The sequence below is a fragment of the Vulpes vulpes genome, chromosome 8 (genome assembly GCF_048418805.1).
Source record: "Vulpes vulpes isolate BD-2025 chromosome 8, VulVul3, whole genome shotgun sequence".
Classification (NCBI taxonomy): Eukaryota; Metazoa; Chordata; class Mammalia; order Carnivora; family Canidae; genus Vulpes; species Vulpes vulpes.
Genome location: NC_132787.1, coordinates 101571301 through 101594225, shown reverse-complemented (window position 1 = coordinate 101594225; position 22925 = coordinate 101571301). Strand labels below are relative to the sequence as shown.

Here is a 22925-nt window from a genome sequence, read left to right as displayed (position 1 = left end):
ATAGAGAAACAGTATATTAATGAGGAAGCACTAATATAATTTATTTTAAATATAAGTATTAACACAAGATGGTAAAAATTTAATAACACTAAAAATACATTTTCATACATATTTATTTATTTATTTATTTATTTATTTATTTATTTTTACTTTTTAAAATTTTAAGTAGATTCCATGCTGGGCCTGAAATAAGTCTTGAACCCTCAACCCTGAGATCAAGAGCTGAGCTCAAGATCTAAGAGTTGGACACTTAACCAACTAAGTCACAAGGCACCCCTTTTATCACATATTTTCAATGGGAAATGCAGGTACAGGATTCAAGGGAGATTAGACAAATAAAAATACATTCACATTTTTCATTAATAATTACATACACTTTTATGTGATAAAAATTTAAAGGTAGCCAGAAGAAGTGTAGAAATATATCATTTACAAAACATTAAAGTGCTGTATTAGGGTTCTCCAGAGAAACAAAACTGATAGGAGATACATAAGTGCACACCTCTATGTACACACACATCTATACACACACAAACATATATATACAAACATACATATACACATAAGTGTATATAGAATATATAGGATATATATAAAACAATAGTATATATGTCCTCTATATTTTATATAATATATAGGGCACATTCTATAGGATAGTTTTAGAGATTTATTAAAAAGCATTCATTAATCAACAATATCTTTTTTGCAATAGGCTTGAGCTCATACAAGGCTATAGGTCTTTCTGTGGAATCTATTCTGCATAATAGGTTACGGTGGCTCACTGTAGATTTGAAAGGTTGGGGTTATTCAAGTCACTGTGTGGCACCTCTTAAGGTCACTCCCATATCAGTCATATAACCCTTGCCAATCCTCTATAGGAACTAGAATCACCTCAGCTGTTAACGTTAGATCCCTGGAGACTACAGAAATCAACCACAAACTCACAGAGCCGTGTCAATAATCTACATGATGCTATGCACTCATACAGCTTTGTGTTTAACATAATAAACAGATACCTTTTTATCTAAAGCTTTCCAAGCTGTGTTCCTATGGAGGTTTCTAGGAGCTGCTACAGTTGGGTGAAGCATTTCCACGGATATCAAGGATTGTAAGAAATGTTTTTATTTTAAGAGGATTCTTCTAATACTCAAAAAATGTGTTGATCAATGATCAAGTCAAGCATCTCACTTGACAACTGGAGTACAAGGAACTGGCTAGGGGACTAATTCGTTGAAGGTCATGCAAACAGCATTAGAGGCCGAAGTATATGCAGATCTCCTAGCCTAGCTGTATATTTCGGGTACTTGATGCAATTTCTCTTATCATCTTTTATTATAAGTGTTCTCCCAATCTAATTCTCTATTCGAGCACTCTTTGTGCAATCCTCCCATGGTGCTTGCCACCAGGGCATCATTTGGAAAAATCTAAACCCCACTCCTTTGCAAAAGCCCAAAGCCAGTGCCCCTACCCCAAGGATGAAGTGATAATAACAACTATAAGAGTTTTTCTTGGGATCCCTGGGTAGCGCAGCGGTTTGGCGCCTTCCTTTGGCCCAGGGCGCGATCCTGGAGACCCGGAATCGAATCCCACGTCGGGCTCCCGGTGCATGGAGCTTGCTTCTCCTCCCTCTGCCTGTGTCTCTGCCTCTCTCTCTCTCTGTGACTATCATAAATAAAATAAAATAAAATTCTTTAAAAAAAAAAAGAGTTTTTCTTCATAAAATATTGAACATATATCAGGAACTCTTCTGAGGACCTAACAGACATTAAGGCATCATACTTCACAAAAATTGTGTTAAGTGGTTTCTATAGTTATCATTGTCATTTAAGGTGAGATCACTGGAGCCTAGGGAATCTAAGTTACTTGCAAAAAAGAAGTAGTTAGGGGAGAAGGGAAGGCTTCTGATGTATATAACAACAACAACAAAGTTATTGGGGGAAGTGCTAAGCACCTACTTGGGTCTAGTTAACAACAGGTACTACATAAATGCTTGCTGAATTAAAGGCCATAGGAAAAAGTTGCAAGATATTTTAATTATCATCCTGGATAGAAGCACAAGAAGGAAATTAGGGTTTGTATAAAGGATGATGCTTAAAAAAAAAAAAAAAAGAATTTGGACTCAGGTAGATTGCTTTAGTGTCTTCAGGGCGACACCATGCCCTGGAAGCCTGCCTTATGAAGAACCCACAGGAAATACTTTATGGTATCATCCAGCATGTGTTCCAGAACATCTTGTCCCCAAACCTTTGGTATCTTCCAAACATGTGGCACCAATGGGCAGCCATTGTATTTGCACATTTCATTGAGCTTATTCCAAAACCCCGTGAGACTCAGGGAATCTCTTTTGTGTTCTGATCAGCCACTAACCTATCTCAACTTTTCAAGACAAAATCTTGAAAGTCATTGTCATTTAAAAGCTTTTTTGTCATTGTTTTTTTTAGATGAAAAAGTACGGGAAAATGGTAAAGGGAAAGCAAATCAGGAACATAATATAAATTTTATTTATTCATTTCATATATCAAAGAATAAATATGTTTCATATGTTAATTTCATACATCAAAGAATATGAAAAACACTCATGCAGTTTAAAATTTACCCCAGTTTAAAAATTATCCTACAAACAAGCAGGAGAAAGGCTTTTGGTTTGCCAAGCTGGCCAGTTGCACTACACAGGAAAGCCAGCTAGAATTGTTTTTTCATATGTTAAGGCTCAGCCTCTTCATCTGTCCAGGATCAACATTGATTTTTCTTTGCTTTGCCTAGTGTTGGCACTTTATTTTTTTTTTTTTTTACACTACGGTAGTTATACTTACCTTTTATTTTGTGAGCGTGTGTTTCTTTCATTCCCGAGAGCTACAAAGTCTATCAAGTGCATTTGAGATCTTGCTACCGTGTATTCCTCCCACACCACACGCAGGTAGCTATCAAGCTTCCAGCACCATCCGTGGCAACCTACAGGTATTCAGTAAATTTGTGATGTGACGTACCCTTGGAGGAACTTTGAACTTGCTGCATCTCACACCAAAAAATCATTAGCATTGTTTCTGCAAGGAGAGAGAAAGGTGATGTTTTCCTACTTTGTATCTTCAAGTGACACATCATTGCCTGCTTCCGCCAGTTAATGGAGCTGCTATCAGCATTGAGGGGTAAAAGGAAGAGGAGGAAGGAACAGCCACTGGAGAGTGCCAATGGAGCTTGAGGACAGGTGCCAATGGGAGATGGGTCCACTCTTGAGCTCCTCCCCGCTCATCACTTCCTGGAGACATAAGAAGTTGGCTTCCCTAGTAGCTAGACAATGACTGCAGGAGTTTTTTTTTTTTTTATTGGGGTTCAATTTGCCAACATATAGCATAATACCCAGTGCTCATCCTGCCAAGTGCCCCCCTCAGTGCCCATCACCAAGTCACCCCAACCCCCTGCCCACCTCCGTTTCCACTACCCCTTGTTCGTTTCCCAAAGTTAGGTGTCTCTCATGTTTTTTCACCCTCACTGGTATCTTCACTCATTTTCTCTCCTTTACCTTTATTCCCTTTCATTAATTTTTATATTCCCCAAATCAATGAGACCATATAATGTTTGTCCTTCTCCGATTGACTTATTTCACTCAGCATAATACCCTCCAGTTCCATCCACGTCGAAGCAAATGGTGGGTATTGAGACTGCAGGAGTTGAACAGGGAGGCAGCAGAGAAAAAAGCCAAAACCAAAACACTTTGAAGAAAGTATATAAATGCCAGAATTATGGCGAGGTCGAAGGATCCCAGAGGTGTTGCGGAGATCTGGATCACTTCAATGACCTCTGCGTCAATTTCTTGCTTAAATGTGGGCATAAAGTATTCACCTTTCAAGACTCTCGAGAGGGTGAAATGGATAAGACCCATGGAAGGAACAGGTCACAGCACTTGTACTCAGTAGGTGCTCAGAAAATGCTGCTTCCCCTCTCCATCCTCCAGCTAAGGCAGAGGTACAACATCTGTTCCTGAAGTGAAGACACTGATGCCTCAAAAGCCAGAGACTGTTTCTTTACCTTTACATGATCATTTTTTACTGATGTGCACCTCTAAGGAGCATCTTCTGCTGTCAGTGTGAAAAATGTTACAATTAACAGTCACCTGTCATACAACGTGAGTCCCATCCACCGAGTTCTGCTCCGTTTGGACATACTCCCTTATCCATTGTCCTGGAGTCTTTCTGTCGGAAGGAAGGACTCTGGTGTCTGCTCTCTGCATTTTGGTAAGCTTTTAGCTCTTAGATTGCTGATAAAAATCACTTTGGCTTTTCCCAGAAGTCTCTCTATTGTCACCTCCTCTCAAGAAAGGTCTCACGGGCTCATTTCTAACCTCTTCAGAATGTAAACTCTGCAAGGTGGTGAATTGTTCCTTAAAATACTTCCTAAATGTGCCTTGTTGCCTGCTCGGCCCGGGATGTAATAACTCATTAAGAATTGCAGCTGGCAGTGCCACTGGGGAAAAACACAGCTACAGTCTCTGAATCCACACAGAGTGAGCTCATAAGCCCACACTGGCCCCTTTATCACCCTCCCGGCCCGTAACAACCCACCTCCCACCTTCCTAACCAAATGTGCTCTTCTTTGGCCACTGCAAGAATTTACAATTTATTAACCTAACTGTGAGTTTGCTGCATGGACTGCTAATGCTACAATTCTTTTTGTTGGTTTGTTTGTATGCCCAGGAGCTTTGAGCAGTGGAGACATTTCCCCCCCATTTCCAAAAGCAAATAAAATCACAATGGGCCAGATTCCCCTCCTGTCTACTAACCCACTGGAAAAAAAATCTTACGTGGGGGGCCCTGGATTTATAGCATCATATTCATTCAACACACTCTAAGGAACGATACTTTCCATCAGAGATACATGAATATTTTGTGTTCAATAGCACATCAGTATATTTCAGAACCTTGCATTTAATGAGGCTTGGGGGCTTGCTATCCTCAGGATCATATTTTTTACACTGCAATATACACAGACACATAAGGACAGACATATACATACACACATATGACACATACACACCGACTACAACTGTACTAAATACAACTGTTGTATTTAAAAAGGCATTCATCTCAGTAAGTGTCCCATTTCATCATCAGCTGTGTACTACATGCCCAGGCTTCCCTTTGCTTTATGAAACTTACACACATTACAAATCTTATCTGGCATTGTGACTTTTTATTCTTTCCACAACATTGCCTGCAGCTTAGAGAAGTGGTTAGTAATGAGAGTAACAAGCCAGGCTACAATGCTGTGGAGGATGAAAATTAGCCATGACTTGTTTTCTTTCATGGGGCAGCTGTTCCTATAAGAATAGGTTGTTAGGTTGGTCCTAAACTCAAACCCTGTTCTGCTACCTTCATTGTGTGAAGGATGGTGAAGGATCGACTGATTCTTTCTCTAAGTGGTCTCATCTGTAGGATGGGGATGTTACGCACTGTACTGCCTTCATCATGGATCGTTGTGAGGACCAAATTATGCTGTACCTGGAAATGTTTTCACACTATAAACGGCTTGACTAACATTAATATCTTTATGCTATATAGTATCTCAATATTATATATTTTACAAAAATGTATTCATTGCATCAAATTATATTAGTTACTGTCTATCACCGTCTATTGTTTTATGCTTTAAGTAGATGAATGATAATATAGTTTTTAGAATTTGTGTGAAGATACATAAAAACTTGCAAGGTGTGATCACAGCTTGTCTCCAATGCTTGGGTCTAGTAGATTAGCTTAATTTCTTTCTTCTGCTCATAGCACCTTGAGCCTAGTAAAGAACCAAATCTTGTCCTTTCCATGATTTTTCTGGATTAAAGGACACAGACATCAAGACATGTGATCAGAGAGATATTAAGTTCTAGACACTCTGAACCCTGTTTATTTTTCTGTGGACTATCGATATTCTTTTGCCCACTCTTGGGGGATATGGCTTCATGTAGGAAACCCAAAGGGACTGCCACTTCTGACCAATGCACCACCACTAGCATCAATTTCTTTCCTACCAATGAAAGGGGAATGCCATCATCGAAGCCTAACATGAGACAAGATGCTTTTTCCCATTAGTTAGTGCCAAAAAGGAAGAAAGGAAAATATAGAACTCCTATCTTCAAGGTAGAAATAAAGATTGATTTTGGCTCTTGCAACATTTCAGAGTAAGTTAATGACTACCCTTCACCATTCATTACACATTGCGTCTCATTAACCACATCTAGGTAAGCTGAAAAGTTAATTTCTACACAAAGAGAATTAGAGAATGTCTTCTTAATAAAATAAGTTCAACCCATAGTTTATAATTGAAGATATTGCTCTTCTAAGACCCACAAGGGTAAAATAAGTACTTTACTCAGCCAAGCCAATGGTGTATGCAACCCAGAATTTGATTTCTAATAATTTCAGTGAGACTTCCTGGGAGACTTAGGGTGCCGGAACCACCCACTGAGACAAGAAAGCCATTTGGTTTCAAAGAAGGTTGCTGATGTGAATCATTTAGGTCTTGGATGAGAGAGTTGTCAAAAGAAAAGAACTAAAAGGAAATCTGAACAATTTGTTGAGAAAGGGGAATGGGCTTAGATCAAAATCCTGTAGTGTTGAGACATGAAAGAAAATAAGGAAACAGAACAAAGAAAGAGTCAATGTGATGATTTTATTCTCACATAGAATTTTGTTGAATTAGCCTGTAGATCAATTTAAGATAGAACTTTATCTAATTCACCCAAAACTGCCATCTGGCCAGGACCATTGTCTCAGTGAAGAGTTTATAGTTGTCCTTCACAAACAGTTCATCTTCTTACCTGCATTCTTACCTGCATTCTGGATCTTTCTAAAGAGTGAACCTTCGATTGCATTATGCTCTTAAGGACAACCCATGCTGTTTATGTATCTTATTAACCCTAGGAATAAGGGAGTCCCTGTACACTTAGTAACAACATAAAAACACACCCTTTAGTTAACATTTGTGGACTAGATTACCTTTTACAAAATACTCCCCCCCAACCATTATCTTATTTAATCTTGAGGCCTGTGAGAGGAGACACTTCAATCTCCATCATAAAGGAGAGGACAGCAGGACTCAGAAATAAAAGGAAGGAAGAAGTGCCGCCACCCAAGCTTGACCTGTGACAAGTCTTGTTTTCCCATTGTTCACTGCCAGCATGGTCAGCTGAGAGCTGAATAGGAAAGAAGTTATTCTCAGTCTTATAGTTAATAAGAGAGGGAAATTAAATCCATCTCCACTGATTGTAATGTCCTCGATCTTCTGAGCATGAGACGATGGAGGGGCAGGAAACACAGGTGAATAATGTAGTGCCTGAAATCTGAAATGCCTCCCCCCAAACCCCAATATTACCTGTTCTTAATGTTCTCTGCTGTATTATATCACCTGTAATAATCTCAGATGGAAGCAATGTCTGCCTCTTCTAAACCACCGTGCACTTCACTTCTCTAGTGCTTTAGTGGGCCTTTATGTCATTATCACAAATGACTTTGGAACAGGAATAGTTAACATTTATCTAGAACATACTGTGGCCAGACACTGTACTAAGTGCTATATGCTACAGTAGACCAAATAATGGCCTTTAAAGATAGTCACATCCCAATACCTGGAACCTGTGGCTGTGACCTTATTGGTGAAGGGACTTGGCAGATACAATCGAGTTAGGGATCCTGAGATACAGAGATTTCCCAGGTTATCAAGTGAGCACAAACATGGTTACAAGTGTTCTTATAAGAGGGAGGCACAGAGAGATCTAACACAGAGAGACACATCAGTGAAGAGTGAGACGAGGTGCTAACCTGCTGGCTCTGAAGATGCTCAAAGGAGTCCTGAACCAAACAATCCAGGAATGCAGTTCTAGAAGCTGGAAAAAACAAGGAAACTGACTGCCTTCAGGGCGTCCAGAGGATGCACTGCCCAGCTCATAGAGTGATTTCAAAGCAGCCATCCTGTTTTCAGACTTCTAACTTCCAGAACTGTGAGAGAATAAATATTGTGTTAAGCAACTGAGTTTGTGGTAATATGTTATAGTAGCCATAAAATGTTCATACATAGACATTGATTTAATCCTCATAACAATTTTATGAGGTGGGTACCATCATTATTTCCATTACACAGATGAGAAAACAGGTATTGAGAAATTAATAAATAAAATTGCTTAAGGTTATATAACCACTTTGTGCAGAAGCTGGAAGATGAATCACAGATAACCTGCCTCCAGAGTTAAAGCTTCCAACCACTACACAATACAAACCTTTTGAAAAAAAAATGTGAATTTGGTTTATGAATGTGCCATTCATCTGTCCTGCCTCCTATTCTTAGAGTACTTATCAAAGCATTTCAGGTACTAGGACCTGTAAGCTTGTGTCTTCCCAAAAATCATGTGTTGAAATCCTAACCCCTAAAGTGATGATAGTAGGAGATAGGGCCTTTGGAAGGTGCTTAAATTATGAGGCTACAGCCTTCTTGAGTAGAATTAGAGCTTTACAAAAGAAGCTCCAGAGAAATCCCTTGTCTCCACCCCATATGAGGATATAGGAGAAGTCTATGATCCAGAAGAGGGCTCTCACCTGACTATACTAGCACCCTGACCTCAGTCTCCCAGGCTCCAGAACCAGGAGCAGTAATTTCTATTGTTTCTAAACCACCCAATCAGTGATATTTTTGTTACAGCAGCCCAAATAGACTAAGACATCCTGCAAATTAAATAAATGCTTTACAAACGCTGTTTTAAGTTCTTTTTACCACCATAAAATGTTTATGTAACTGGGTCATTATACAATATTTGGGAAGTACAGAAAGAAAAAAAACACTCATAATTTCCAATACTCATGTCCCAGAAGTAAGCATGTTTAGTACTCATGTATGAATCTTTGCATATGTTTTATGCTTATAGTTTTTTAAAAAGATTTTATTTAATTATTCATGAGAGACAGAGAGAGAGAGGCAGAGACACAGGCAGAGGGAGAAGCAGGCTCCATGCAGGGAGCCTGATGTGGGACTCGATCCCGGGACTCCAGGATCACAACCTGGGCTGAAGGCGGCACTAAAACGCTGAGGCCCCCAGGTGTCCCGCTTATAGCTTTCTTAGTTTCAAATAGTTGCAGCCTTAATACAATATGGAATGGTTCTATTTAATATGTACTTAATGATTTTTTATTCTTCTCCATGCTTAAATCAATATAAGCTTTAATAATTACATTATAGATTTATCTTCAGAATATGATTATTGTTCTTTTTATTATTTTTGATAAGATTATATATATATTTCTTATATGATTTTATATATATATATAAAATTATATATATACATATATAATTGTAATGTGAAATCCCTCACCTCTTAACCTCCCTGATTCTTAGTGCATGTTCCCAGATAGGGATGGATAAATAGATGATGATTGATGACTGATGATAGGTAGATAGATAAAGTGAGATAGAGAAACAGAGACAAATGGCACAAATATAGATCCATACTCTATGTATCAACTTGCAATTTACTTTTTGACTCATCAGCATATCATGGATAGCTTTCTACATTAGTAGGTAAAACTGAGCTTATTTCACCTAATACGTGTATAATATTCCTCAAGTAGTTGTATCATAATTGATGTACTAATGGACATTTAAGTTCTCTCTAGTAATTTGCTATCCCCAGGCTGCAATAAATATCCTTGTCAACTCTACTAAGTTTTCTACATGAGACTTAACTTAAAAGAAAATTTTGCTGGTCAACAGTTTTATAAATTTTTTATTTGATTGGTACTGACGAGTTGCTCTCTAAAAATGTTGTACCAATTTATACTGTAATCTATAATACATTGGAGTACCGTATTCCTTACAGCCCTAATAACAATAGATATTGTGCTGTTTCTTGATATTTGAAAATAGGATAGTTTAAAAAACAGCACTCTACATTTTTATTTATTGAACAATACATAGATTGAGCCTCTTTTCATATATGCATTATTCATTTCTTGGTAAATTGCTATTCAAATCTTTTGATGATTTTTCTGTTTTTCTTTATTACCACTTTGAATCACAGTATAACATTCCAAACAATAGATGCACTACTGAATTCTATCATTCTGCATTATTGACAAAAATGATAGGTTAAGCGTCTGTGTGCAAAAGCTTTTGTACTATGATAGATTATATACTTAGGATAGATATGTTTAACCTAATTTGAGAATGAAAAAAAGTTCTTGATATTTGTCAAATAATCTCCCAACAAAAAATGACAGCACTACTTTATTAAAACTGTTGCTGATTAAGCAGGTGAAAATCTGGTTTTCAGAAAAAAATATAGAGAGTGGTTGAATATTTTTTGCATGTGTTTGTTTTTCTTCCTGTGAATTACACTGTAGGATCCTTTGCTCATCATTCCATTGAAATCCATTGCTACTGCAAGAAGTCCCACTGTTTAGTGTCTTTTTGGGTTACTGGAGCATTAAAAGGGAAGAGCAGGTGGTTCCTGATATAACTTGATGTAAGAGACTTTCACACAAATGCTCAATAGAAGTTTTCTTTTCCCAGCTTTTCCTTATGTCACAATATGCACAGGTAATCTACATCTTGCTATTAATGGAGTTGGTTCTCTTTAGAGAGATTAGTCAGCAGCCAGGGTGTTCAAAGGTAGTTATTTGGAACACAGGGAAGATCCAAAGCTCATTTGCAAGTGTCTAGTCCTTCAATGAGCAGCTCTAAAGAGGTTAGGTCAGATAAGTAGCTAAAACTTATTCCAAAGTCTTCCATCTTTCACTCCAATTTCTTTTAAGACTTGTATAAGAATGACTTTATTGGGGCTTTGTGGCCTGACATTTATTGTTCTTAATAGATTTATAGGCTTAATAATATTAACTCTTAAAAATAATATTAACTCTTTCTCTTGTTGCGTGGGAGCATCAAACTTTTTATTTACTCTATACTCTTTTGTTTTTTAAGTATCTAGAACTCTTTAATGTTTTCCTAGTAAAACATATTTATTGTTTTTCTTTCATTTTCTTCGACCAACTTTTAAAGCAAAGAAATTCTCCCCATATAAATTTCCACATGCTTGCCAGATTTTATATGAATTCATTTCTATCTTTTTCTAAGTTGTTTATTGTTTGATTTTTAAAAATATTTAACCCTTCAGTTCATCATGAATTTGTTTTAGCCTGTGTTGTTATGTGAGGCTTTAAATATATTTATTTTTCCAAAGACTGCTCACTATATCACCAGCATTTATTGAATATTTGTATTTACTAATTGAGCAAATTTTTTATGCGATGGTTGAGTTATTACTAAACTGCCTTCTGTTCCAGCATTAGCCATATTCCTGGTTGCACTGATTTTTTTCCTTTTTTTGTATCAATATCCTATCATTTTAATAAATGTAACTACATATTTTAATGTTTGTTCGAATAGGCCTCCTTCCTCACAGTTCTTTTCCAAAAATCGATTTTCTAGTTTTAGCTATTCAGTAAACACCTCAAGAATGGATGAAGAGAGGAAAGGATAGAGCATGTCAGTAAGTGAGTCAAGCCATTTAATGGCTCTTTTGTCTATAAGGTAGCAGCCATGGAAGAGAGAATCATTTCCCGGAAGCCACTAGGCAGTAACACAGCAGCAGCAGCAGAGCATCTGTTGTGAATTGGTTTATAACTTCCAGTCTTGCATAGTAATCCTGGGAATTACACTAATGACCAAAGAATCAGTCATACACATACAAGTTGGAGTCAAGACAATGATATAGTCACACAGTAAAACACATCTCCAGGCCCACTTTACTTAGTTCCATTGAATATTTACTTGGACAGTAAATTGTTTGGCTATGTTAGCATGAATCTGCTGAAGTAATGGAAAATGTCAGGAAAAACTGCTAAACAAACAAATTTAAGCTAATAGCAGCTTTTTCACATGATAAATATGTCTATCATCTTATCATTAAAGAAACTAGAAAGCAAACCCTTGTAAAAGCAAAGATAAGAAAGTTGCTCCTGGAACCCTTTTACTTGTACATTATGTAGAGGAAATGTGTTTCTTTCAAATTCCCAAAACTTAAATAAGGTTTCCTTATTTAATTTGGAGTCATGTTTTTCAAATGCAAAAAAAGAGAAACAAAACAAAAACAGACTTGCGCAATTGTCAAGAACTACAGCAATTTAGAGATCTTAATTAAAGTTCTAGCTGTCATGAGGGCATAAATGTATAACAAAAATAAAAGTTTTAAGCCAGTATTAAAAGGCTATTTACAAGTTGAAGTAATGATATCTTCTTGAAGCAAAATTGCTCTATGGTCTGGCCCTGTGATACCAGTCCCAGCCATCTGTGGTATTGTAATAGGAAACACTGGAAATTTCCCCTCAAAACAGAAATTGAGTTTATATTATATGTTTTCATTAGCCCCATGGCCTGTCCACTAAAGCTAAGAGTCAACCATGCAATTTTCAAAGGTTTTTAATTATTGGAGAAACAAGCACAAACAGAAATACACAAAGACTCTAATAGATAAAATGCAAAGAAATCTTAGATTTGGATGATCTAGGTTTTAGTCAGTTTTCCTTTTTTTTTTTAATCTATAAAATCTTGGACAAGGCATTTAAATTCAGAGACTCAAGTTTCTCCATCTGTCAAAAGTGAATAATAATAAGTAATAATTATTTAAAACAATATCACTGGAGTTTCTAAGCATTAAATGAAAAGATAAAGTATAAAGAACTATGTGAAAAAAAAGTTATTACAAAGGCAATGTATAATTACTGATATCTATTAAAAATGGTCCCCTTAAACTGAATCTTTATGATGAGAGGTGTATTTGCCAACTCTATTTACTTTCCTTTCAAATATATGTAGTTTAGGGATGCCTGGATGGCTCAGTGGTTGAGCGTCTACTTTTGGCTTAGGTACTGGGATTGAGTCCCACATCGGGCTCCCTGCAAGGAGCCTGCTGCTCCCTCTGCCTATGTCTCTGCCTCTCTGCATGTCTTTCATGAATAAAAAAATAAAATCTTTTAAATATACATATATCTATATACTTACATTTATATATATAGTTTACTTCCCCCAATCTTTTTTGAATGATCTCAAACTTACAGTAAATGTGAAAGAATAGTTCAAAGACTACTCATGTATCCCTCACCAATCATGTTATATTCACCAATTACTCTTTTGCCATATTTTTTTCATCTATCCCTCTCTATCTATATAGGTGTTTCTATGTATTTTATAAGTTTGTGAAAGTAAATTGCAAACATCATTCCACTTCAACTCTAAATATCATCTCCTAGGAACAAAGACTTTCTTGTGTAGCCATAATACTATAATCACAAATCAAAAATCAAGAAATCAAACACTGATATAATATTATTAATAGATAATTTAGATGAAAATGGTTCTGTCTAGAATTTAATAAACAATTACAAAATCTTTGGTGTTTCTTTAGTTTCTTTTAATTTTAAATAATACCGTCCTCTTTTTTGTTTGGTCTTTTACATCAATGACATTTTTTAAAGAGACAGGCCACATGTGTTATGTTGTACGTAACCCTCAATGAGGACTTGCCTGATGGTCTGTTATGTTTGTATTTTAAACATTTTCAGCAAGAATGTTTGAGCATTCTTGAGCATTCTCATCCTCCCCAGGGGATGCTATATGCTTTCCAGAATGTGTCATCAGGAGGGATCCAATGCCAGTTTATCCACTATTAATAACATGAAGCTTCAGACCCCAGTTAATGCACTGTCTACCAGAGCTGTTCATTGTAAAAGTATTTTTTGCTCTCTATAATTAAAAATTGGGGGACACAATCCCTTGAGTGCATGAATATTATTTTCCCCAATATATGTTCACTAATATAAGTTATTTTGTTTGTTTGTTTTGGTTGTGACTTTTAATATGCACATACACATGTATAAATGCACTACTTGGATTGGTGATAACTGAAAAATCTAAAGAAATTTGATATTTTAAATTGTCCTATGAAAATGTATTGGGAATTGAAAGGTTTTGGTTAAGTTTCTGAAATGCTAAAATATTGAGAGGGCTTGTAAGTGTTTTATGAATATATATTTATTTCAAAATAAAAAATAATAATACCTTGAGTATCTCTCTTATGACCAGTGAGCACACAGAGAGAATATGAAGGCCAGGTTGGAAGTACACACATAGTTCACCTTGGTACAGATGGAAATAAGGAGAAATCCCAAAGTATTTCTTTATTTTCACTCATTGTATTTTAAAGGCAGGGTTACCTTATGAATGACCTTGTCTTCAAAAAATATCAAATATTTCAAGTAATTCTGGTCGGTTTTGCGATCTTTCTAAACAACTCAAATTGACCACCTTAGCAAAAAGTATTGAAACATATGCAAATGAATCTATATGTACCCATAAAAGGTAGCAATCTACTGCAAATGTTTCTGAACATTCTCTCAGTGGAGTGTCTGTGGACTTATTATGTTTAAAACCTTTGCTCCTAAGCATTCATGTAGGCTGACTTTTCAATTGCAAGGGATTTCAGTACAGTCCTCTGCAATTTATCATGTGAAAAGAATTAACAAGAAAGAAAATAGAAACACATTCACACTTGCCAAGGCATTTCCCTCAGATGGAGAAAAAGCTACTGAATGAATAATATAAGAAAGATGATTTTGGTGCTTCAAAAACAGAAAAATTACTTAAAAGTCCCAGTTAGTGAAGCCAGCCTTCCTTTCCCTTAGCATATGAATATGCACCAGATATTCAATAGAAGCCTGTTATAATCCAGCTCATTATCACATAGGCTCAGGCGTACTACAGACTCACTCCAGTGTCCCACCCTGTGCACAAAACACTCTGATAAGGTAAGTATTACCACATCTCAACATATACAGCAAATCTAAATTACAGTTCATTTTCCTTTTTTCCCCAATTTTTTCCAATAAAAATATCCGCAAGTAAGGGATTTTGGCCAATGTGAATATACAAACTTCTATTGGTTTATAATACATAACAAATTAACTTAGTTATACATATTCAACATCTCACATGCTAGTGTTAGCTGGAACTTTCTTTTGGTTCTCCTATCAATACTCACTCCTTTGGTGTTCTCATCCAGTTTCACGGCTTTAATCCTCAAATATCTTTATTCCAATGACTCCCAGTTCAATCAGAAATATTCTCTAATCTCCAGACTCAGATATCTAATTTTTACTCAACATCTCCAGTTGGACATCTAATAGCTCAGACATGCCACAAAAGGAACTCCTGTCTGTCTCTCCCAGATGTTCTTACTTGCAAAGAAGTTTGGCCACTCTACCCCTCAACCCCCACAGAGGCTTCCCCGACTCAGGTGAGGACAGCTAGGGAGGCAAGCAGAAAGGAAAGGGCTTCTGAAAGATTAAGAGGAGACATACATGGAGGACTTAGAAGATCACCATTTTCTGCATATAGTGCCATGGGAATATTACGTTCCAGCACCCAAAGAACAGAGAACCTTTACAGTTATTCAAGTGTATCTGAAGCAATTTGTGTCAAGATTACTGCACTGAAACTCAGAACTGAATCAAAGAGATCCAGAGCAGTAGAAGTTCATTGGAAGCTGAACACTTCCATATGCCAATTACGGAATCCTAGGCAATCACAGAGTCAGAGGACTCTTGGTAATCAGTATGTAACAGCAGCAGCACTACTCACGATGGCAGGATGTGGAAAGAGAATAGATTGTGAGGACCAGAGTCAAGAATAATCCAAACAATGTGGCAAAAGTGCAAGATCTAGACCAAATCCAGACAAGAAATGCTGCTCTACCCACTGCCAATTAGCCTAGAAAAGAGGAATAACATTTTAAAACTAGAACTACATTTCTATGGTTTCTGTATACATACTAATTTGTCCCATCAATATCTGCTTAAATTAGTGCTTCAAAACGTGGGTGTCACTGGTTAGCTGTCCTCAGTTAAAACTCTTTTCTTATGAACCAAGATTTGCTGTTTTACACAATTGGCTTCTAGATTATCCAAATAACATCACATGGTTCCTTCTATAAGAAACATACGGTTGTGATTGCAAAACCAGTTAAAGGTATTTCATACACAGGGAGAACGTAAACCAATATCATACATCCACGTAGAGACTGCTTTTAGTTATGTCCTTATAATTTTCCAAATGGAAGACTCCCACCTGGTATTGCTAAGAAAAGATACACATCTGGGATTATAACATTTAGCATGTGAACGGCACCCAAGCATCAGAATTAGACAGACACCCAGGTGAGCAGCACCCTTGAATACATTCAACAGCTCATGCCACTGCCAAAATTAAACACTGGCCTTCAGAACCAAGAAATTTTATTTATCCAAACTGGAGTTCTCAGGATTTTAATTCTTTAAAAATCATTGTGTGTGTGTTGGGGGAAAGGATTAAAAAGCAAAGAAGTCAATCTTTGGCTCAGTTTCTGTTTCGTACTTATGCACCCATCTGCCATAGCCTAAGGTTAAAAAGTACTCATTTTAATCATGAAAAACATATCCATCACAAGTTATCCTGAAATAAATCACTCCCTGTAGCAAAAACAGCATAAAGGTGGATGGCTCTAGAAACAAGGTAAGGGGAAAAAGAGGGAAATGATAGCGTGTTTGTCTTACCTGGAAACTTCTCAATGCAATGAAGGCTAATTCTCAAATCAGCATTCTTCAAAGTCAACCGTTCCAAGTACTTCAAGAACAAAACAATTAAATTTGATATTCTCAAACAGATCTTCCAAATCATAGAACTGACATAATAATGCAATGCCTAGTAATTTGCAAGCGGCGTTTAAACTTGGTAAGGAAGCCAACGTAGGTAGGAAGCTCACTGTTCCTTTCCTTCAGCCTAACAATTTTTGTCAGTTTCTGAAATAGACCCATAGATAATGTAAACATTTTGACAGAGAATTGGTGGTGGTGACTATGGCGTAAAACTATCTCAGGACAAATGTACTGTGACTTGGAACATAAGATACAATTTTCTTTGCATAGAGGCAAAATGAAGTGATGACAGAGTTCACAAAACCTATTCTCCTCTTGAAATTGCATTCCGACTTTTCCTTTCATTGGGCATCTTTCAAAAAGAAAAACTCAACACTCCAAGCAATTCCATTGACATTGGTTTGCAAGTAATCACTATTCTAGAATTTTCTTTTTTCTACCTACAAGAGTATTAAAAAGACATTCCTGTTTTCCTGTGTTTTATTAAGAAGTTTGCTCCAGGGGAAAAGTTGAGGTAGCCCAAACAGTATGGCTTGTTTATGTTTTCTATTTCCTTCCTGCCTCTACACATGACACCTCTCCTCTTTTCTGTCAAATAAATATTTCCAACTGGATAATGGCAAGCATAGCGTCAGTGAGGTGAGAATAAAATTTGGGTTAGAGCTCATTCTTTCTAACCATTTGGTTCCTGGGTACTGCCTCCCATATACTTAACCTTTTCTCCCTAGAATTCCTCTTTAGATCTGTGTTTTAATAAAATGAACTATCCCCAAATTTCAAGTCAGACTTTGTGTTTGTCTCTTTTTAAGCTGCTCATCAGTCCCCAAGTGTTTTTGTCCTGAATTACTCTAAATCTATATCTGACATACTTTTTAAGGTCCATTTCAATTATTAACCTCCTTGCAAAGCTTTTTGTCATCTGCTACCTAGAAACAGTTTTATTTTTCTTGAAAGTCCATGAAGCTCTCAAGTTATACAACACAGTGTACTTTGTATTCAGTTACCTTCTCCCCCTAGCTGGGGTGCAGCAGGATGGGGACTTGGCTGCTCCCTGCCATTAGAACCTCTCCCTCACTCCCCTCTGGATACTCTGGACATGGAATACATATTAGAGATTCTGTGCTAAAAAGTGAAAACTTACATTCTTTACCAAATCAAGGCTCGAGCCTTGGAAAGTCTATAGGCGACTAGGCCCCAGTTCATAAAAATAAAAATTTTCACTACTGAAAATTTTCCCCCATATGGGAGAAAACACATCTCTTAGTTTAACTTTTCACCAGGAAATTTTCTGAGCATAACACACAACTTTATATGCATATTAAAGACTAGTTGTTTGGACTATTTACCAAGGTAGTTTGCTAAAGAATATAACTGCTGATACATTAAAAGTCATAGTTCGATTCATTTGGAATCTTGATCTTATTTGATCTTGCTTTCTAGCTAAGACAACTATGAACATACAGGTTGGGGACTTCCGCCACATGTTCTCAACAGTCCTATGCTGGCTTTTTTTTTTTTTTTTTCCATCTAGTTAAACTGTGTGGCATCATAGCAAATGCGTTCTTCCTGAAGTCTTTAGAATACCTTTGCATATAAAAGCAATCAAAATAAAAAATGATTCTTTACTAAATACTGATATGAACTTCTTGTGCCCTTTGATATGGTAGGGGAAAATTAACAGAGTATGTCAAAAGCACAGAGTTTCTATGGATATGCCTTCCTCTATGGCAAACAAAGTTAGCACAAGGTCATTTAAGACTGCAGATGGCTTCGGTGGTTTAGCAAGCAGCCAGATAAAGCTTACGTATATACAATGCAATGAGAAATCAGCCAAACGACAAGTGAGCACAAGGAAAGCACATTTGAAACACCAGATTCTTGGTCCAAAACGCTAATTTATGAAATGCATGAATATTTAACACTGTACTAAGCACAAAAATTAATTATTAGCTGACTGATTTCTAAAATGCCTGCTCTAAAAACCAAACTAATGGGAAAATTAATAATCAAGCATTTCAGAATATCTAAAATTATCTAGATTTAATGAGTATTAGAATTTTTCTTAAAAGTTTTCCCAACTTCCTCACTTTGTGACTCTGGCAACTGAGGCCAAGGGGGCGGAAGTGACTTGTGTGGGGCCACTAATTACATCTAGTTGTGAGACCATGACTAGTCTCTAACCATAGTGTGGAGTATTGAGTCTTGTCACTTTTTTAGGAGGAGCTGCTGATTTACAAGCCCCCCAGAGTAGGGGGGATGGTTGGTGACTGATCAACCAGACAACACGTCTTCCAGCAGCAAGGTTAATGTGTGCTCCGTATCTGCTTCTGGAACCAAAGGGTTTCTATTGCTGCTTTAGTAAGTGTTTGCTATGAGTGATCTCTAATGAGTTTATGGGTAAATTATGTCTTTAATTTGTACCTATGGCTATACTACATCATTATGATAGGATCTTCCCTTGATTTTCGTGTAATGATCACTTTCCATGAGAGGTAGCATATAATGGAAAGAAGCAGAGAATAAGTAGTTTAAGACTGTAATCTGCATTTCTCCATGATGTTAGCTCAGGCAATTACTTAAATTCTCTGACTCTCTTCTCTTCCCCCACCCAATAAAGTCAAGGTACCATAAACACTATGGGATAATGAGGTTATATCTTCTCACGAGTCATACATTCAGATGCCTCCTTGAATGAAATCACAGATATGTATAAGACAGGTGTGATTATCACGTCCATTTTTGAGATGAGAACATTGGGATTAGCAACTTTAGAGAAGCAGGGAGATACAGTAGTGATGAACATAGGACCTGGATACAGAATGATCTTGAATTTGGCTCCAATACTTCCTAGTTGTGTGACCTTGAGGAAGCAACTTAACCTCTTTAGGCAACAGTTATCTCATCTCCAAGATAGAAATAACTGTATAAATTACATATGGTTATTGTAATGATTAATGGAATAATATATATCTCTTGAAATAATGCCTAGAACATAGTAGTTCTCAATAAATGTCAACTAATTCCCATTATATAGAATAGATTCCCATATATTCCAATTGTTCTGTATCACCCAAGACCATGGTGCCACTGTGTAGCAGAGACCAGACCAGCAGGTTTGGTCTGAGCAGAACCCTGGCTCTGACCCATGATGTTGTGGTTCTTAAATACATTTCATGTTTTTCTCTCCAAGATTTTATGATCCTGGTAGGTAGGCCCTTTTAGAAGGGCATTTACTCCTTTAACTTTTTACATGATATGCTAGACATTTAAAGCTACATACATTTGTCAGTCAATGTCCTACTGCTTAATAGTAGGGATTTTTATTTTTCCAACTTGCAACTTTTCATTTACATTTATACAGACTTGCAAATGAATACAAAGGCTTCCAAACACCATTCACCCAAACTCCTTAAGTGAGATAAATTAAAAACATGTGCATGCTGATAGGAGGCACTGAGAAAGACACAGTATCTGTGGGATTCCTGCCAAAAATGCCTAATCTGAATGCAATCACAAGGAAAACCTCAGCCAACCCAATCTGAGGAACACAATACAAAACAACCTGGCAATACTCTTTAAAAGCGCCAACCAATGAAAAACAAAAAATTGCTTAGGCACTGTTCTGGATTAAAAGAGACTAGTGAGACATGGAATTGAGAACAATGAATATTCCTGAATTGGATTCTAATCCAGAAAAAATAAATATAATAATGACACAATCTACTCTACACTGAACACACTGTTTTATGTTCTATTCCTGTTCCAGAATCTACTTCAAGAACACATATATTTATCAATACCATTTTCCTGATTTGATATTTCTTGACTGATATTTGGAATTTGTAACGTGTAGAAGGCTAAATGTATAACTTTCTTTAGATAGATAACATTAGAACATAAGGGGAGTCACATCTCACCAGTCCAGGAGACCTGGACTTCAGAGGAACATGATTGTCTTTGGTCCATAGTGAGTACTTAGCATAGTTAGTACTTAGGGATTGTTCTGGGAACACTCTCGGACCAGTGTTCTTTCTGCTACCTCCAGTTGTAGACAACATTCAGAGCCTATAAATATTAAATTGATTTCCTATTGCTGTTTTAATAAGTCAAGAAAAATTGGTTGGCTTAAAACAACACATGCTTTATTCCTTCACAGTTCTGAATGTCAGAAGACCAAAATCGATTTCACTGGTCCAAAATAAAGGTGTCTGCAGGGCTGAACTCTCTGCATAGGCTCTAGGGACAAATTGCTTTCCTTGTATTGTCCCAGCTTCTAGAGCTGAATTCCTTGTATTCCTTGGGTTTTGACCACTCTCCTCCAACTCCAAAACCAGTAGCTTAGCATCCTCAAATCTTTTTCTACTGGGACGCTTGGGTGGCTCAGTGGTTGAGCATCTGCCTTTGGCTCAGGGTATGATCCTGCCCCTAGGATTGAGTCCCACAATGAGCTCCTGCGAGGAGCCTGCTTCTCCTTCCGTCTGTGTCTCTGCCTCTCTCTCTCTCTGTGTCTCTCAAGAATAAATAAATAAAATCTTTTAAAAAAATCTTTTTCTACTTCCATTGGCACTTCACCTTCTTCCCAGCTGTCTTTAAATTTCCCTTTGTTTTCCCCTAATTAGAACTTTTGTGACTACATTTAGGGTCCACTCAAATGACCCAGGATAATCTCCCCTTTTTAAAATCCTTGAGCTTACTCACATTTGCAAGGTCCCCATGACCATATAAAGTCCCTCTGGGAGCCCAACACGGACCCAGAACACCTGTTTGAAACCATCTCACAAGCCATGCTGAATGCTGTGGATCGGGATGCGGTGTCAGGCATGGGAGTCATTGTCCACATCATTGAGAAGGACAAAATCACCACCAGGACACTGAAGGCCCGCATGGACTAACCCTCCGTTCCCAGAGACTACTTTTTTTTTTTTAATAAATAGTTTTTCTTTCAAAAAAAAAAAAAAGGACAGGATTAGGAGATGGATAATTTTGGGTTCATATTCAGCCTACCGCAGGAATCAAAGGACATGTTCTTTTGCATTGGGTTTTAGTATTTTATTCATATAGTTAAGCAGGCATTAATTCCTATTCAGGCTGAAACTAAAATTATTGGTTAGGAAATGATTAATTCGTAATCATTTTCTAACAAGAAAATACTATGCTCTCAGAGTCAATGTCTAATGTTATACTTTCTAAGATTTTGGTAATCTGTTTACATGGCTCTCATGTGAGCTTTTTTGAGGACAGGTTCATGTTACACATTTACATATTTCCAGTAGTGTAGGCTGAATATTGGCACCCAAAATGTAACCAGTTTCTAATTCCTGAGACCTATGAAAGCTACCTTCTATGGCAAAAGGGACTTTGTGGGTGTAATGAAGTTAAGGATCTTGAAACTGGAAAATTATTCGGAATTATTAGCACAGGCTCTAAATGCAATCCCAATTGTTTTTGTAAGAGAGACGTAAAGAAAACAGACACAGAAGAGGAGAAAACAGTATGACAACAGGAGACACTGGAGTGATGTGACCACAAACCAAGGAATGTCAGCAGGTCTCAGAAGCTGGAAAAGGCAACAGGAAATGGATTCTCCTGTGGAGCTTCCCAGGGGAGCATAACCCTACAGACACCTTAATGCAGCTATATAAGACTCAGTTTGGATTGTTGGATACTAGAACTACTAAAGAAAAAAAAATGTTTGTTTTTTTTTAGGCCACTAAGTTTGTGGCAATTTGTTATAGTAGTAATAGGAAACTAATATACTCAATAACTAGTTTAGGACCCAATACATACTAGGAACTCTAAAAATGCTCCATAAATGTCAGAAGGGAAGAAACGGGGGGAGGGAAGAAGTGGGAAGAAAGGAAGGAAGGAAGGAAGGAAGGAATGAAGGAAGAAAGGAAGGAAGGAAGAAAGAAAAGAGATATTAACATTACAAGGAAAACCAGCATTTTGTGTTTTAAGTGAATCAATATTTGACCTATTTTTTTTTCTCAACTGAAGATGGATTTCTAGACTCCCAATGGAGAAGACTTAATTTTTTGTTTGTTTTTGCTTTTTCGTGTGTTGTTTGTTTGCTTGATTTTAGTCTCTTCTATCCAAATCTGAAGATTTGTGCTTTTAAAATGTACATCTGGGCCTGGAGGACTACATGACATGTTTAACCTTGAGAGGATTTTGCAGTTGAATTATGAACTTCTGTAGGAAGGGGTT

At 37.0% G+C, this 22925-nt stretch overlaps 1 long non-coding RNA gene across 1 annotated transcript in view; it reads right to left on the bottom strand.

The window, feature by feature from the left end:
• Positions 1–16: 16 nt before the first annotated feature.
• The window catches only part of LOC112910732 (uncharacterized), a 550603-nt gene continuing 527694 nt past the window's right edge, over positions 17–22925 (bottom strand). The window contains exons 6-8 of the long non-coding RNA XR_003233300.2: positions 7809–7985; positions 2814–3044; positions 17–1662 (exon numbers count right to left, since the gene is read on the bottom strand). This is a non-coding gene — a long non-coding RNA (uncharacterized lncRNA). The remainder of the gene's footprint in view (positions 1663–2813; positions 3045–7808; positions 7986–22925) is intronic.